The sequence below is a fragment of the Equus przewalskii genome, chromosome 7 (genome assembly GCF_037783145.1).
Source record: "Equus przewalskii isolate Varuska chromosome 7, EquPr2, whole genome shotgun sequence".
Lineage (NCBI taxonomy): Eukaryota > Metazoa > Chordata > Mammalia > Perissodactyla > Equidae > Equus > Equus przewalskii.
Genome location: NC_091837.1, coordinates 56,445,408 through 56,460,692, shown reverse-complemented (window position 1 = coordinate 56,460,692; position 15,285 = coordinate 56,445,408). Strand labels below are relative to the sequence as shown.

The window sequence follows — 15,285 nt, the reverse complement described above, 5'->3', positions numbered from 1 at the left end:
TGATGCTCTCTCCCCTACAAAGGCTTTTGTATATGTCGTTCCCTCTGCCAGGAAATCACCCTCCCACAACCCCTTTCACCTAGTTAACTCCTGTACATTCTTCAGATCTCATCTCAAGCAATGCCTTGCAGACTTAAGATAGGTTTCTGTCTCAGTAACATTCCATCTTAGGACTTATCTCACTTTATGACAATATATTTGTTAGTGTGATAATTAAAGCTTGTCATCTCATGAGATAAGTTTCATGCAACAGGCAGAATTTAAGTTTTTCCCCACTATTGTATATCCCCTGGCACAAGGCAAACATACAATTAATGTTGAATAAAAACTTCTGGCTTTGTTCTTTATAGTATTATCAGCCCACACCTGTGTTTATTGTAGACAAGTCAAATATTAATTTGCCTCTCTTGCTGAACTATGAAATAAAGGGATTGGATTAAATTTTACCTGTGGATCTATTCAACTCTGAAGTGCCATTTGTCATCTACTCTTGGTTTAAAAGGATGAACTTTAGAGAAAAAGGATAAAGATAATATTTTCAGGGTTCTTTCCATTTTCTTCACTGTAATTCACAATGAAATGGAATGGTATATTGGCCATCATTGAAACCTGCTTAATTCCCATGTAACATGCTGGAATTTTATGAGTTAGTGCTCTTTTGTATTGTTTTCGCCGTCCGAGTAATGGACCTGTACAAATCCACATTATATTCTCCACTCCTTAAAAAACAACAGAACTCAAAACCTTAGCTATGGCTACTCTTTAAGGACATTTGAGGGACTGCAAGGGCAGCAGAAATCTACCTCCAAAACCTCTAAAATATCAGCCTATAATATAATTTAACAAAACCTTCTTAAAGACTGTTATCAGAAACATCTGAATCACAATGTTGTGTTTTTTGTACCATATATAATTAAACTGCAATCATTCAGTTGAAAGGAAACACTCATTGGTTGAATATTATGTAGTGTCTTGAACGTTTAAGTATGGCTTCTCTACATGGAGAAAGGCAAAAGTCAATGGAAATAAATTAAACTGTTGCAAGAGAAAAGTGCCTTTCTGCTGGATTCTATAAATGCCAAATAATCTTTCCATTGTATGAAAATTTGCTGCAAATTCATGTTTTTCAGTTAACAAAGTGTAACTAAATCTCCTCAGAAGTGCTTGCTGGAGGGCCCTCAACTCCCTGCTGTGAACATCTAATCAAAATTCATGTTCTACTGACAACGGTTCAATAATGTCAACTTCACTTCTAGGACGGGCCGTTTACTTTATTATTTACTGAATTCTGTTGAAGGCTAAAATCACTTTGTGGTTCTGACTCTGCCCAGTTGAAAATGTTGTGAATGTTTGTGGTTTCCAGTCTCAAATGCCTCTGATCAGCCATTCCATAAAATGTCGTGATGTTTTCAGACTTTGATTAAAACAAGATGATAGAGTCTTTATAATCTAGTTGGCTGGCTTTAGTAGTCTATGAGGGGAAGTATGCGCACACGTTTAAGCTGCCATCTCCTCCCAGCTTTAAGATTTCATGAACTGGATACAAGAGTGCAAATAAGTGTCTCTGTGTCCTCAGGGAACGTGAGGGAAAGAAAATGTTCAGCATGGACATTCCTGAAGGGGCTCTATTATTTAAAAGTTAACGCATTTTTCAATCATAAGAAGAAAGAGAGGTGCGTGCACATAATGATCCATTTTTTGGGTTAAAAAATGATATTTTGTTACCTTTTTTAGGTCTTCGTGAATATAGGTATTTCCTACACGGTCTTCTATAGTTAGCTATTTAATTTTATTTTTATTTTGAGGAAGATTAGCCCTGAGCTAACTACTGCCAATCTTTCTCTTTTTGCTGAGGAAGACTGGCCCTGAGCCAACATCCATGCCCATCTTCTTTACTTAATATGTGGGACGCCTACCACAGCATGGCTTGCCAAGCGGTGCCATGTCTGCTCTCGGGATCCGAACCAGCAAAGCCCGGGCTGCTGAGAAGCAGAACGTGCGAACTTAACCGCTGTGCCACCAGGTGGGCCCCTATCTATTTTTTTAAAGTAGAAAGTTGGATGCAGATTACTTTGGAAAGTAGAAAAATGAATTCTTTATATATTGGAAGGGATTTTTTTTAAAATTAAAGATTGATTCACTTGTGTACCTGATGCCAATGTCATGACATTTCACCTTACTGAAGCAATGCTAGTAAAGAATTCCAGACAAGATGACACTTATTAAGGTCTCAGATGTCTTGACCATTGCTAATGGAAAATAAAATGCATACAACCATTTGTAAAATGGGTATAATTGGCCTCAATGCAGTGGGAATATAAAAGCTTATTCTGGCACACACAGGTACATAGCTTTATTTAAGTTAAATAACATTCTTTTTGAGAAAACTAACATTTGTTTTACAAACACTGAGACTTAAAATAAAGGAAAACATGGCAGAATGATTTTAAGAGGCCCTCATCTATCAGTACACACAGAAAATTTACACAGAGTTTGGCCTTCTCATTATTTTGCATTAATAGAATCCTCAAGATTGGCAACTTCTGTTTTTACTTAGCTGCTTAGGTTTCTATGCTGATAAATGTTAATTTTGTTATTTGTAACTCATCCTTAGATTCTTTTTATTAATTTCAATTTTGAGAAAGAGTAATGAGAAAGAGCATATTCAGGTGATGCCAATTGTCAGTAGTAACAGCCATAAAATGCACATTTGAGAAAAATGATGCAGTCAAGCTTTAGTGTTTCATGAAAACTTTCTCAATAATTTCTGATAAAGTGTCATTTTCAATTTTATTTGTAAATGACTTAACACAAGGCTGCATTCAAAGATTCTGGTAAGTCATTTGAAAACCCTTTTTCACTGTAAACTTTTCATCAATTTGAATTAATTGAGTTGGAGTCAGTTAAATATCTCTATCTTAAATCTTAGCACTTTAAAAGACATTAGCGTTTAGGTGAACAGTTTCTATATTAAATTATATGCAGAAATGATCCACAACCATATCATCCAAAAACTACTGAGGATGAGAGAGCCAACATAATAGCTCTTGGAAAATGAAGAAGGTAAAACAAAATGTGTACTATCTTTTAATACTAGAATTTTGAACAAAAAGAAATTCAGTGATGCTGAGAATGGTTATATTTTTTCCCAACTAACTTATAAGATAAATATACAAGTCCAACAAAAAGTTTTGCTGCTTTTCTTCTCTTCTTTTTTATTCTGCTTTTCTTTTTTTTTTTTTTTTTTATTAAAAACAGTAAGTTTCAAAGAGCTATACCTTGACAGCTCTTTGTTTTTGCAGATGTCGACAAAGGCTTCTTAATCTTTTAAGGTAAAATTCTAGCCAAGATTTAACAGCATTAGTATACAATCTGGACATTGTGGAGATATGTACATATAATGTCTTAGCCATCATAGTAAACAGCATCTCCCTTGTAGGAGCTAATAATTGCAGGAGAAAAGTGCACATGTGTGTGTGTGTGTGCGAGAGAGAAGGAGGGAGAGAGAGAAAGAGAAGGGGATAGGTAGCTAGGTAGATGAATTTTGAACAATGTAAGGTATGTATACAAAGTAATTCCTATTTATACAGATATGAATTATATCATAGTACTTCTTTAGAGTGGGAAATAAATATACGCCTGTAATAACATGCAAAATAACTTTAAAATTATTGTTAAAACATAGTTATACATATATTCAAAAAAATGTTATTTATATTTTAAACTATCAAAACCTGAAATTCCATTCGCTGTTTCTGTATATTAACACTGTCTTTGGACTCTTTCCTTGACCCTTTTCCTTCAGTTTATGAGTATATACTGCAAGGAGGATGACTCACTATGAATTGATAAATCCTACCAACAATTCAAAGCACACATTTTACTCGTGGTGACTGGGAAATTCTACCTTTATATATAAAGGAGAGCACATTCATTCACATAAATATTGTATACATAAACATAATAGAATTTTGCTAAATTTATAGTTATTGGACAATTATTTATAGAGGAGTATTAGATATAGAAAAGCATTTATACCATTTGTCCAGTTGCATTACATTTTAAGAGACTATTTTGACTTATATTAAAGCTTTTATTTGCATGTGATCTGTTATAGATGGCCTCTAGCCATCCTTCTCAAGAGATAAGCATTCTCGGTTCTTGTAAATTATGGTGAATGAATATCAATCAATCAGTTTTGCCTCTTTATATAGACAATAATTCCAGACGGAAGTCTGCTGTTTATAAATCTGAATTCCTGCCAAAACAGAGATGTTGAAATTTGTTTGGATACTCTTTGTGTGCAGTAGATCTTTTATGTGTGTGTATGTGTGTGTGTTTGTGTGTGTACTTTTCTCTACTATTTAAATTGTAACTTTCAAAAACAAGTTGTCCAGTATGTAGTTTGGATGGGAAACCTCGTGAGGTCATAACAATAAGCAAAAAGATAGTTAAAAATGAATCTCTAATTCCAGATGTCAATGTGAGTCTTCTGGATTCAAATATCTCAGCCATATGGAAATTAAAAATATATATTTATTTTGCGTATGAGGAATGGAAATGAAGTAAATATTTTGAACTCAGTTTAAAGGATTTTAGCCTTAATCTTTTCAGATTGATTTATTTCTAAACTAGAATAACATTAATTTAAAATATACCAAATGGCATATGATTCTGAAATATTTTATTAGGTGCGGGGGAAAGAACTTAAATGTATATTTTGGTATTCATTAACTTTATCATTAATAGAAACTGTTTGACTTTGCTCACCAGCATATTATTTGTTCTAGAATAGTGCCTAGTAAATAAACATTCAATAAATGCTGAATTAATTAACTTTGAAAGTCAAATTGACAGGTCTGGGAGGTCTTGAATAGGAGTTAACATATTGGAAATATAGCTTAGTTTTCCTTTAATCTCTCAGCCTATACAAGCAAAGCGCCAGTAGTGGTACATTAAGTCCATGTATCGTGGGCTCACAGATCTATTTCATTACAAGAAAGAGTATCATCTGCAAAGAAAGAGTATACAAATATATATTTTTAAATATACAAAATTACTACAGTTCCAGCCATGACTAACTCTGGCGTTACATTTTCGACTCCTCTGCGACTGAATTCATCCTTCCAACCAACTGAGACAATCCTTTTTAATTTATTTCAACTTTTTACTCCATTCCTAGCATTTATTTAATAATTATTTCAAGGCATTATATTACATTCAGTGGATGACAAAAATATGAGTAACTTTGGCTCATTTTATGAGCCAAAGGGAGATTATAATGTGTACAAAAATTGTTACAATAATCAACATCATACGTTATTAAGGAATTGCAAATTAAAACAACAATGAGATACCACTACACACTATTAGAATTGCATAAATCCAAAATACTGACAGCATCAATTACTAGCAATTAGCAGTGGATAAGTTTGCTCACCTAATTCCTTGTCCAAATTTTTGTTATTTTATGCATTAGCAACTATAGAAGATCCTTGAATTTTAAAATAAGGAATTTAGACTTTATTTAACTAGCCATTGGTGAATTTTTTTCATACTGGAAAGTGACAAAATAGAACATGATCTTAAGATCAGTATGGTGGAAGTGAGCAGAATGGATCATACGCAAGGTGGGGAGACCCAAGCACAGAGAACATTGTCGTTTTGATAGGGCAGACCTAAACAAGGATAGTTGAAATAGAAATGGAAAGAGAGGTGTGGCATGAATTTGAGCTTGAAAATTCAATTTGCTGTCATAGTCATTGTGCCATAGGCCAGTCTTTAAATGCTGATTGTGCAAAAGGATCAGGATGCGGAGATTGGGGTTAAAGTATCTACTATTTTATTACGCAGCTTTGGATAACATTAGCTCTTAAAATAAGCTTATATTACAGTTGTAATTTAAACATGATTATAAAAGAAACCATGTTTTTAAAAGGATAACAGGGCTTTAATACTGACAGTAGGTAAGGGAGAAAGAAATAAAAGACTCAGAAGTTGCGCCTGGATTGCTAGTTCAATAGTGTTACAAGTGGCAGGCGAAATGTGAGGCAGAGTTGTGTCTGCTATTAAGCAGTACTTAATAATGAGTTTATTTTGGAAAGATTGAACTTGAAGATTTTTACCACACAAGTGAAAATTTTCTAGCAGGGAAGTAGCAATAAGGGTTAGAAATTGAGAGAGGCCAAATTGGATTGTCAAGTCATGCTTATAAAAGTTGTCTTCTTGGAGTAAAAGGATGTTAGGGGGAGGAAAGAAAAGACAAAAGAAATATACACAGGTAAGTACTGTGTATTTTACTGGGCATATATTAGTTCTCAGCTGGTCTAGGTGTGTGACAGTCAAAGGAATGGGCGAAAATCTTTGCCTTCAGGTAGCTAACTAACAGAATAGTGAGTGTTTCTCAGAGCAAAATCTTTGACCTACTTTACAACCTGGCTGACTATCAAATGGCCTACAGGCAGTTTAGCTGTTCCAGAGATAAAAGAGATGAAATATTTGTTGAAATACGTTTAATACATATGACATGCAAGATTAATTATGATTTCGTCATCATCAGATTGCATTCTCAATAATGGATCATCACTATTATATCGTTGGTTGCTCAGGTGCTATGAGGAATGTATTGGTCACTTGGTCTTGGCTAACATTTGGTTAACAGGGAGCAGGTCAGGTTGGCTAAAGTGCTTTCATGCTATTGTTTGTATTAGTGAAATTAGTACATTATTATATTGAATTATATCCTAAATTCACAAAAGTGGACCAGGGGAATAAAATCATTTGTTGAGGTATAAAAGTAATGTAATGCACAAGTGAACAGAATAGAGAACACGGGTGTTTGTATGTCAGGATAAATGGATTTGCAAGCGTAGTATTTCCACCAAGCATCCCAAAAAGAAAAGTTACATGGAAAATGTGATGATGAATATCTGAAAATTGGATTTTGACTGTGTTTCTTTTTACCCTCTTTCCCTTGCACATTGGCAATAATGAAACTGTCAAACACTGCTTGACATCATGAAAATTTTTGCTTAAATTTCCAAAAAGGAAAGCATAGTGATCTCCTTGAAGAGCAACCAAAACTGTCTTTCAGAGAAAGAGTAAAATAACACTTTCCATATTACGATGCATCATTTTGTCAGGAAAGGCCAAAAAGATTCCAAAAGTAAAGTGACATTTTTCAGAACTGAAGATATCTTTGCCAAAACCAAGCGTGATTATTTCTGATAATGTTGTAAAGCTAGTTATAAGCCTAATAACTAACGTGAAGGAAGGGAAAAATATTTTCCTTGATCAAAGGACTCTTAGTTGTCGTATCATATTAGGCATACAGTGTAAAATAAAAATTGCTACCACACGTATGTTCTAGAAAGATGGGTGATACTGCAGATCTTTTGAGGTAGAGTAAGAGGAGCTGATGACAATTGCCTTTATCTCCTTAGTGAAGTAGGAGATTGGATCATGATTTGAGTGGTTTAATGACATTCTTGGGAAGGTAAATTATTTTCAGGCCTTATTCAAGAATTGATAGATGCAGACCACAAACCCACTCTCACAAGCTAAAGAAGACATGAAAGTACTTGGAGATATGAAGGGAACTTCATGGGAAACAAGAAATTTTTGTGGAACATGATTGAGGAGAGTAGAGTTGGGCCTGACGGGAGTTAGAAAGCTTGTTTTTCTTCCCCTTTGTGGGATTTATGTTGGCTTGGAAATGCTTCCTTCTGCATAAATGTTCCATTCTTCTCTCTGAAGATTACCTTTTTTCTTTAAAAAAATGTAAGACTTTGCTAGTTATCTTCTGTGCCTTCAGGTTGCACATGGTACTGTCTTGCCATGGCACCAATTCTTGGCTGTCTTTTGTCTCAATTTCAAATTCTTGGGAAGGGGGATTTGGTCCAGTTAGGGGTAGTTATGCAGTAAGGAGGCCATCTTTTGCAGATTGTCAGTGGTTCTCTGTGAATCAGAGGTGAGCAATCAGACATCTCTAATATAAACAAAAGATAAAAATAATAATGGTGTCTGTTAGGGCTACCTGAAATTCTTTTGCGTGAATTCATAAAGGATGCTATAAGATGTGATTTACTAACTTTCTATAGTAAATTTTTGACCCCAAAACCAAGAGAGGAAATTTGGAGAGTGTTGAAAGGCAACTCTTCGTGAGTTGCTAGCATTTCTGCATGTCTTGTGAGCAGAGACACTGACTGTCATTGTTCAGGAGTATCTTCAAATAATATTTGTAGAGTGAACAGCCTTGGAGGATAGAGATAGTGCCTTTCTTTGGAGCAAAGGGTAAGTCTGTTCACTGTTTAGTGTAATAATGTTGTTATCTTCTGACAGGGCAAAGTCCAGGCAGGCTTGCTGTCCGTTAAAAAGATTCAGGTTCCCTGAGCTCAGTGCTTCTTTCCTTTAATACACCTCACTTCATGTGCAAGTGTCATCAGGCCTTCTTCCTGTAGCTCTATGAGAATTGGAGCTTGGGGAACTGATGCAAATGCTCATACTCTGGCTACTGCTCTTCCTATAAGCAACCAAGGTCCTTTGTCTCTAATGCAAGACTCTTGTGTCTTCTGCCACCATCCATGAAACTGTGGCAGGTTAAATTGTTAGCTTGCAAGTAGGGCAAAATCTCAGATCCTTCACAGTTCTTGACAGAAAGTTATCCAGATTTTAAGATAGACATTGTTTTAATGGTTGAACATTGGGGCCTAGGGTAAGGAAGCAAGTGAAACTGAAAGTGGACTGATAATTGGAGAGATAACAGAGGGTGAGGTCACTGAAAGCCTTAACTAGGGACAAAATGGTGAGTGTAGTGGGAGAGTAGGTGAGATGAGAGGTAAGAAAATTTTGAACCCCTAACCTGAGATACTGTTCAGCCTTCACAGAGGTTTCTACTCATTACCTTTTTTTTATTCCTTTTTTTTTTATTTCCACACAAAATAAGAACTTTTTTGTGTTTATTTGCCAAATGATTTATAAATTTTATTCACAAAACATTGCTGCTTTAATAACCATTTCTTTTCCTAATTTAATTATCTGAATGCTCGTTAATTTGCAGCTTTATTTTTTTTAATTTTAATTTTTGTTTTTATAGCAGTAACATCACATGATAACATCATATAACTTTCAGATATACATCATAATATATTTCAAATTCTGTGTAGATTACATCATGTTCACCACCGAAGGACTAATTATAATCCATCACCACACACATGTGCCTAATCACCCGTTTTGTCTTCCTCCCTCCCCCCTTCCCCTCTGGTAACCATCAATCCAATCTCTGTTGCTGTGTGTTTGTTCGTTGTTGTTTTTATCTTCTACTTATGAGTGAGATTATATGGTATTTGACTTTCTCCGTCTGACTTATTTCACTTAGCATAGTACCCTCAAGGTCTATCCATGTTGTCACAAATGGCTGGATTTCATCATTTCTAATGGCTGAGTAGTATTCCATTGTGTATATATACCACATCTTCTTTATCCCTTTGCCCCTTGCTGGGCACCTAGGTTGCTTCCAAGTCTTGCCTATAGTGAATAAGGCTGCGATGAACATAGGGGCACATGTATCTTTATGCCTTTCTGTTTTCAAGTTCTTTGGATAAATACCCAGCAGTGGAATAGCTGGATCATATGGTAGATCTATTCTTAATTTTCTGAGGATATTCCATACTGCTTTCCATAGTGGCTGCACCAGTTTACACTCCCACCAGCAGTGTACGAGTGTTCCCTTCTCCCCACATCCTCTCCAACACCTGTTGTTTTCTGTCTTGTTAATTATAGCCATTCTGACCAGAGTGAGGTGATATCTCATTATAGTTTTGGTTTGTGTTTCTCTGATAGTTAATGATGTTGAACATGTTTTCATGTACCTGTTGGCCAGCCGTATATCTTCTTTGGAGAAATCTCTGTTCAGATCTTTGCCCATTTTTTAATTGGGTTGTTGGTTTTTTGTTGTTGAGACATATGAGTTCTTTGTATATTTTGGATATTAACCTCTTATTCGATATATGGTTTGCAAATATCTTTTCCCACTTGTTAGGTTGTCTTTTCATTTTGTTGATGGTTTCCTTTGCTGTGCAGAAGCTTTTTAGTTTGATGTAGTCCCATTTGTTCACTTTTTCTTTTGTTTCCCTTGCCTGGTCAGACATGGTACTTGAAAATATGCTGCTAAGACCGATGTCAAAGAGTGTGCTGCCTATATTTTCTCCTAGAAGTTTCATGGTTTCGGGTCTTACATTCAAGTCTTTAATCCGTTTTGAGTTAATTTTTGTGCATGGTGTAAGATAATGGTCTAATTATATTCTTTTGCATAAGGCTGTCCAGTTTTCCCAGCACCATTTATTGAAGAGACACTCCTTTCTCCCATTGTATGCTCTTGGCTACATTGTTGAATATTAGCTATCCATATATGTATGGGTTTATTTCTGGGCTCTCGATTCTGTTCCATTGATCTATGTGTCTATTTTTGTGCCAGTACCATGCTGTTTTGCTTACTGTAGCTTTGTAGTATATTTTGAAATCTACTCACTACCTTTGACTTCTAACTTCTGGTTTCCCTAATTTCGGTCTCATCAATTTATGACTTCTATGTCATCGTCACTTCTTTTTTATAGAAACACTTGGTTTTTAGTGATTTATTTTCGTAAATTGTTTGACAGTGGACAGTTTGATTACTCCCATATGTTCCGTATGTAACCTGTATGTCAGCTAGAAATTTCTTTCCGCTTCACGTCTAAATGAGATTGGTTTGAGCCTTCATTCTGAAATTTGAAAAGTCAAATACTCTTCCCCAAATTTTTGTGAATTCATGAGAGCTTTTTATTTCCATGTCACCTTTGGACCTGAATCGCTGCCTTCTCAGAATTCTTGCTATTCACTCTGTCCCTTGTGGCTTTCCTTTACCAAATCAGACTGATATCACCCAAACATGGAACTCAGCCCTGTCCTTGAATTCCATACTGTCACCTGCCACACTCCATGTTCTGTCTTTGTTGTGGATTTTACTAACATTTTTGGGAAAATGTCAAAGTAATACAAACAGTTTATAAGTATTAGTTATCCTCATATAAGTGCTCTTTGACTCCTCTTCATGTTGCTTGCCATCTTCCATTCTGTTACTATCTTTTTCATTGAAATGTCCTTCTTAGAAACATAATTATAATATGCTATTACATATATCATGTATATACATATATACACACAGTATATATACATATATACAATAATATATATTATTGTATAATATTGGAACAATAATAGTAAAGATATAAATCATTTTCTTATTCAGAGCAATTCAGCACTTACTCAAAATTAGCACTAAGCCTTCCTTTGTGGTTACAAGAACTCAGTTGAAGCTTTGAAATTACTTTGCAGGGCCAATATGTTCAATGTTTAGACAAAAACCACTCTTCTCTCCAGGCGTACTGTGTGTATGTAAGTGTATGTGCCCATATGTGCACTGGAATGGAGTTCCTTTATGCGGTTCCATTTATTTAATTCTTTTCATCTCTTATCAATTGCATATTTTGTTTTTATTCCTAAGATATGCTTTATGCATTTTTATTTATATTTTTATTTACATAGAGTAAAATTCTCTTTGTGATATACAGTTCTTTGGGTTTTGACAAATGCACCACAACCATAAGGTAGAACAGTGCCATAATCTCTGAAATTCCCTCATTCTTTTCCTTTTGAGGGGGCGCTCCCTGCCCCGACACCTGGCAACCCTTGGTCAGTTCTCTGTTCCTAGAGTTTTGCCTTTTACGGGATGTTATATGGGTGGAGCATACAATATGTAGACCTTTGGCTCTAGCTTCTTTCATTTAGCAAAATGAAGTTGAGATTTATTCACAGTGTGTGAATCAATACTTTATTCCTTTAAATGGGCTGAGTACTATTCCTTTGAGTAAATATGCCATAATTTATCCATTTACTTTTTGAAGGATATCTGAGTGGTTTCCACTTTTTGGTGATTATGAATAGAGTGCTATAAACATTTGCATACAGTTTTTTTGTGTGCCAATGTTTTCATTTTCTTGGATACATATCTAGGAATGAGAATGCAATGTCATACGATAGACACATGTTTAACTTTGTAACAGATTGCCAAACTGTTTTCCAAAGTAGCAGTACCATTTGCATTCCTGCTAGCAAAGTGTAGAGTTCTAGTTGCTCCACTCCTCACTAATACTTGGCATTATCAGGATTTTTTTTCCATTCTAATAGATGTGTAGTAGTATCTCATTGTGGTTTTAATTTCCTTTTTTCTTACTGAGTTGTAATATTGAACATCTTTTCCTATGTTTCTTTGCATTCACATTATCTTCTTCAGTGAAGTGTTTATTTAGATCATTTTCTCATTTATTGTTAGGTTATTTATTTGCTTATTATTGAGTTTTGAGAGTTCTCTGTATATTCTAGATACACTCTTTTGTCAAAAATGTGATTTGCAAATGTTTTCTCCCAGTCTGTCTTATCTTTACACATTTTTAAACAATATCTTTCACAGAGAAAAAGTTTTCTATTTTGCTCTGTGCAATTTATCAATTTTTCTTTCAAGGATCATATTTTGATGTCACACCGAAGGGCTCTTTAGTTAAACCAAAGTTAAACACATATTCTCTTTTTTAAGACTTTCTTTTTTTGAGAGCAGTTTATGTTTACAACTAAATTGAGAGGTAGGTACAGAGATTTCCCATATACCCCTGCCCCCACACATTCATAGCCTCCCCCATTGTCAACATCACTCACTAGGATGGTACTTTTTTTTTTGTCCCAAGGATGAACCTACATTGACAGATCATAATCACCCAAGGTCCATAGTTTACCTTAGGGTTCACTCTTAGTGTTTTACATGCTATGGGTTAGGACAAATGTATAATGACATATATCTATCATTATAATGTCATACAGAGTATTTTCGCTGCCTTAAAAATCCTTTGTGATCTATTCATCTCTCCTTCCGTCAACCCTGGCATCCACTGATCTCTTTATTGTCTATATAGTTTTGCCATTTCCAGAATGTCATATAGTTGGAATCAGACAATATGTAGCCTTTTCAGATTGGCTTCTTTCACTTAGTAGTATGCATTTAAGGCATCTCCCCTATGTCTTTTCATGGCTTAATAGCTCATTTCCTTTTATCACTGAATAATATTCCACTGTCTGGATGTACCACAGTTTATTTATCCATTCACCTGCTGAAGACTTCTTGGTTACTTCCAAGTTTTGGCAGTTATGCTACTATAAACATCCACGTGCAGTTTTTTCTGTGGACATAAGTTTTCACTCCTTTGAGTAAACACCAAGGAGTGCAATTGCTGGAACAAGTGGTAAGAGTAGGTTTAGTTTTGTAGGAAAAAGCCAAAGTGTCTTCCAAAGTAGCTACGATTTTGCATTTTCTGGAGCAATGAATGAGGGTTCCTGTTGTTCCTCATCCTGGCCAGCATTTGGTGTTATCAGTATTCTGGATCTCAGCCATTCTAATAAGTGCATAGTGATATCTCACTGTTGTTTTAACTTGCATTTCCCTGATGACATATGATATGGAGCATCTTTACATATTCTTATTTACCCTCTATATATCTTCTTAGGTGAGGTGTCTGTTAAAGTCTTTGGCCATGTTTTAATCAAGTTGTTTTCTTATTGTTGAGTTTTAAGAGTTCTTTGATTATTTTGGATAACAGGCCTTTATCAGATATGTCTTTTGCAAATATTTTCTCCCAGCCTGTGGTTTGTCTTCTAATTCTCTTGATATTGTTTTTGCGGAGGAGAAGTTTTTAATTTTAATCTAGTTCAGTTTATCAACTATTTCCTTCATGGATTGTGCCTATGGTATTTTATCTAAAAAGGCATCACCATACCCAAGGTCATTTGGTTTTCCCCTATGTTATCTTCTAGGAGTTTTATAGTTTTGTGTTTTACATTTAGGTTTATAATCCTTTTTGAGTTAATTTTTGTGAAGTGTGTAAAGTCTGTATCTAGATTCATTTTTTTGCATGTGGATGTCCAGTTGTTCCAGCACCTTTTGTTGAAAAGACTATCTGTTATCCATTATATTGCCTTTGTTCCTTTGTCAAAGATCAGTTGAGTGTATCTATGGGGGTCTATTTCTGGGCTCTATATTGTGTTCCACTGATCTCTTTGTCTATTCTTTCACCAATACCACGATGTCTTCATTACTGTAGCTTTATAGTGAGTCTTGAAGTCAGGTAGCATCATTCCTCCAACTTTGTTCTTCTCCAATATTGTGTTGGCTATCCTGTTTTTTTGCCTCTCCATATAAACTTTAGAATCAGTTTGTTGATATCATTAAAATAACTTTATGGGATTTTAATTGGGATTGCATTGAATCTATAGATTAAGTTGAGAAGAACTGACATCTTGACAATGTTGAGTCTTCATATCCATGATCATGGAATATCTCTCCATTGATTTAGTTCTTTGATTTCATTCATCAGAGTTTTGTAGTTTTCCTCAGATAGACTTTGTACATATTTTGTTAGATTTATGCCTAAGTATTTCATTTTGGGAGGTGCTAATGTAAATGATATTGTATCTTTGATTTCAAATTCCACTTGTTCATTGTTATTATGTAGAAAATCACTTGACTTTTGTATGTTAATTTTGTATCTTGCAAACTTGCTGTAATTGCTTATAAGTTGCAGGAGTAGTTTGTTGATTCTTTTGGATTTTCTACATAGATGATCATGTCATTGTGAACAAAGAGAGTTTTGTTTTCCTTCCCAATCTGTATACCTTTTATTTCCTTTTCTTACCTTATAGAATTAGCAAGGACTTCCAGTACAGTGTTGAAAAGGAGTGATGAGAGGAGAAATCCTTGCCTTGTATCTGTTCTTAGTGGGAAAGCTTTGAGTTTCTCACCATTAAGTATGATATTGGCTGTAGGTTTTTTGCAGATAGTCTTTATCAAATTGAGAAAGTTCCCCTCTATTCCTAGTTTACTGAGAGTTTTTTACTATTAATCTGTGTTGGTTTTTGTCAAATGCTCTTTCTGCATCTGTTGATATGATCTCTTTTTTTTTAGTTTGTTGACAAGAGGGATTACATTAATTGATTTTCAAATGTTGAATCATCTTTCCACAGCTGGGTCAAATCCCACCTGGCTGTGGTGTGTAAACAGATATTCTTTTATGTTTTCTAGTAAACTATTTTATAGTTTTATATCTTACATTTATTCTATGATCCATTATTAGTTAATAAAGTATGAGGGGGTGCGTCAAATTTCATGTGCTTTTCAGCAAATGGATGTCCATTTTTTCT

The 15,285-nt window shown here is 34.8% G+C and overlaps 1 protein-coding gene across 8 annotated transcripts in view; it reads left to right on the top strand.

Moving 5' to 3' along the window:
- The window catches only part of NOL4 (nucleolar protein 4), a 356,931-nt gene that overhangs the window by 34,637 nt on the left and 307,009 nt on the right, over nt 1-15,285 (top strand). For 2 of the 8 annotated variants that reach the window (XM_070627558.1, XM_070627561.1), the window contains exon 2: nt 1,859-2,023. The exons of the other annotated variants lie outside the window; for them this stretch is intronic. The gene's annotated coding sequence lies outside the window, so the exon portion shown is untranslated. The remainder of the gene's footprint in view (nt 1-1,858; nt 2,024-15,285) is intronic. 8 annotated transcript variants of the gene reach the window in all.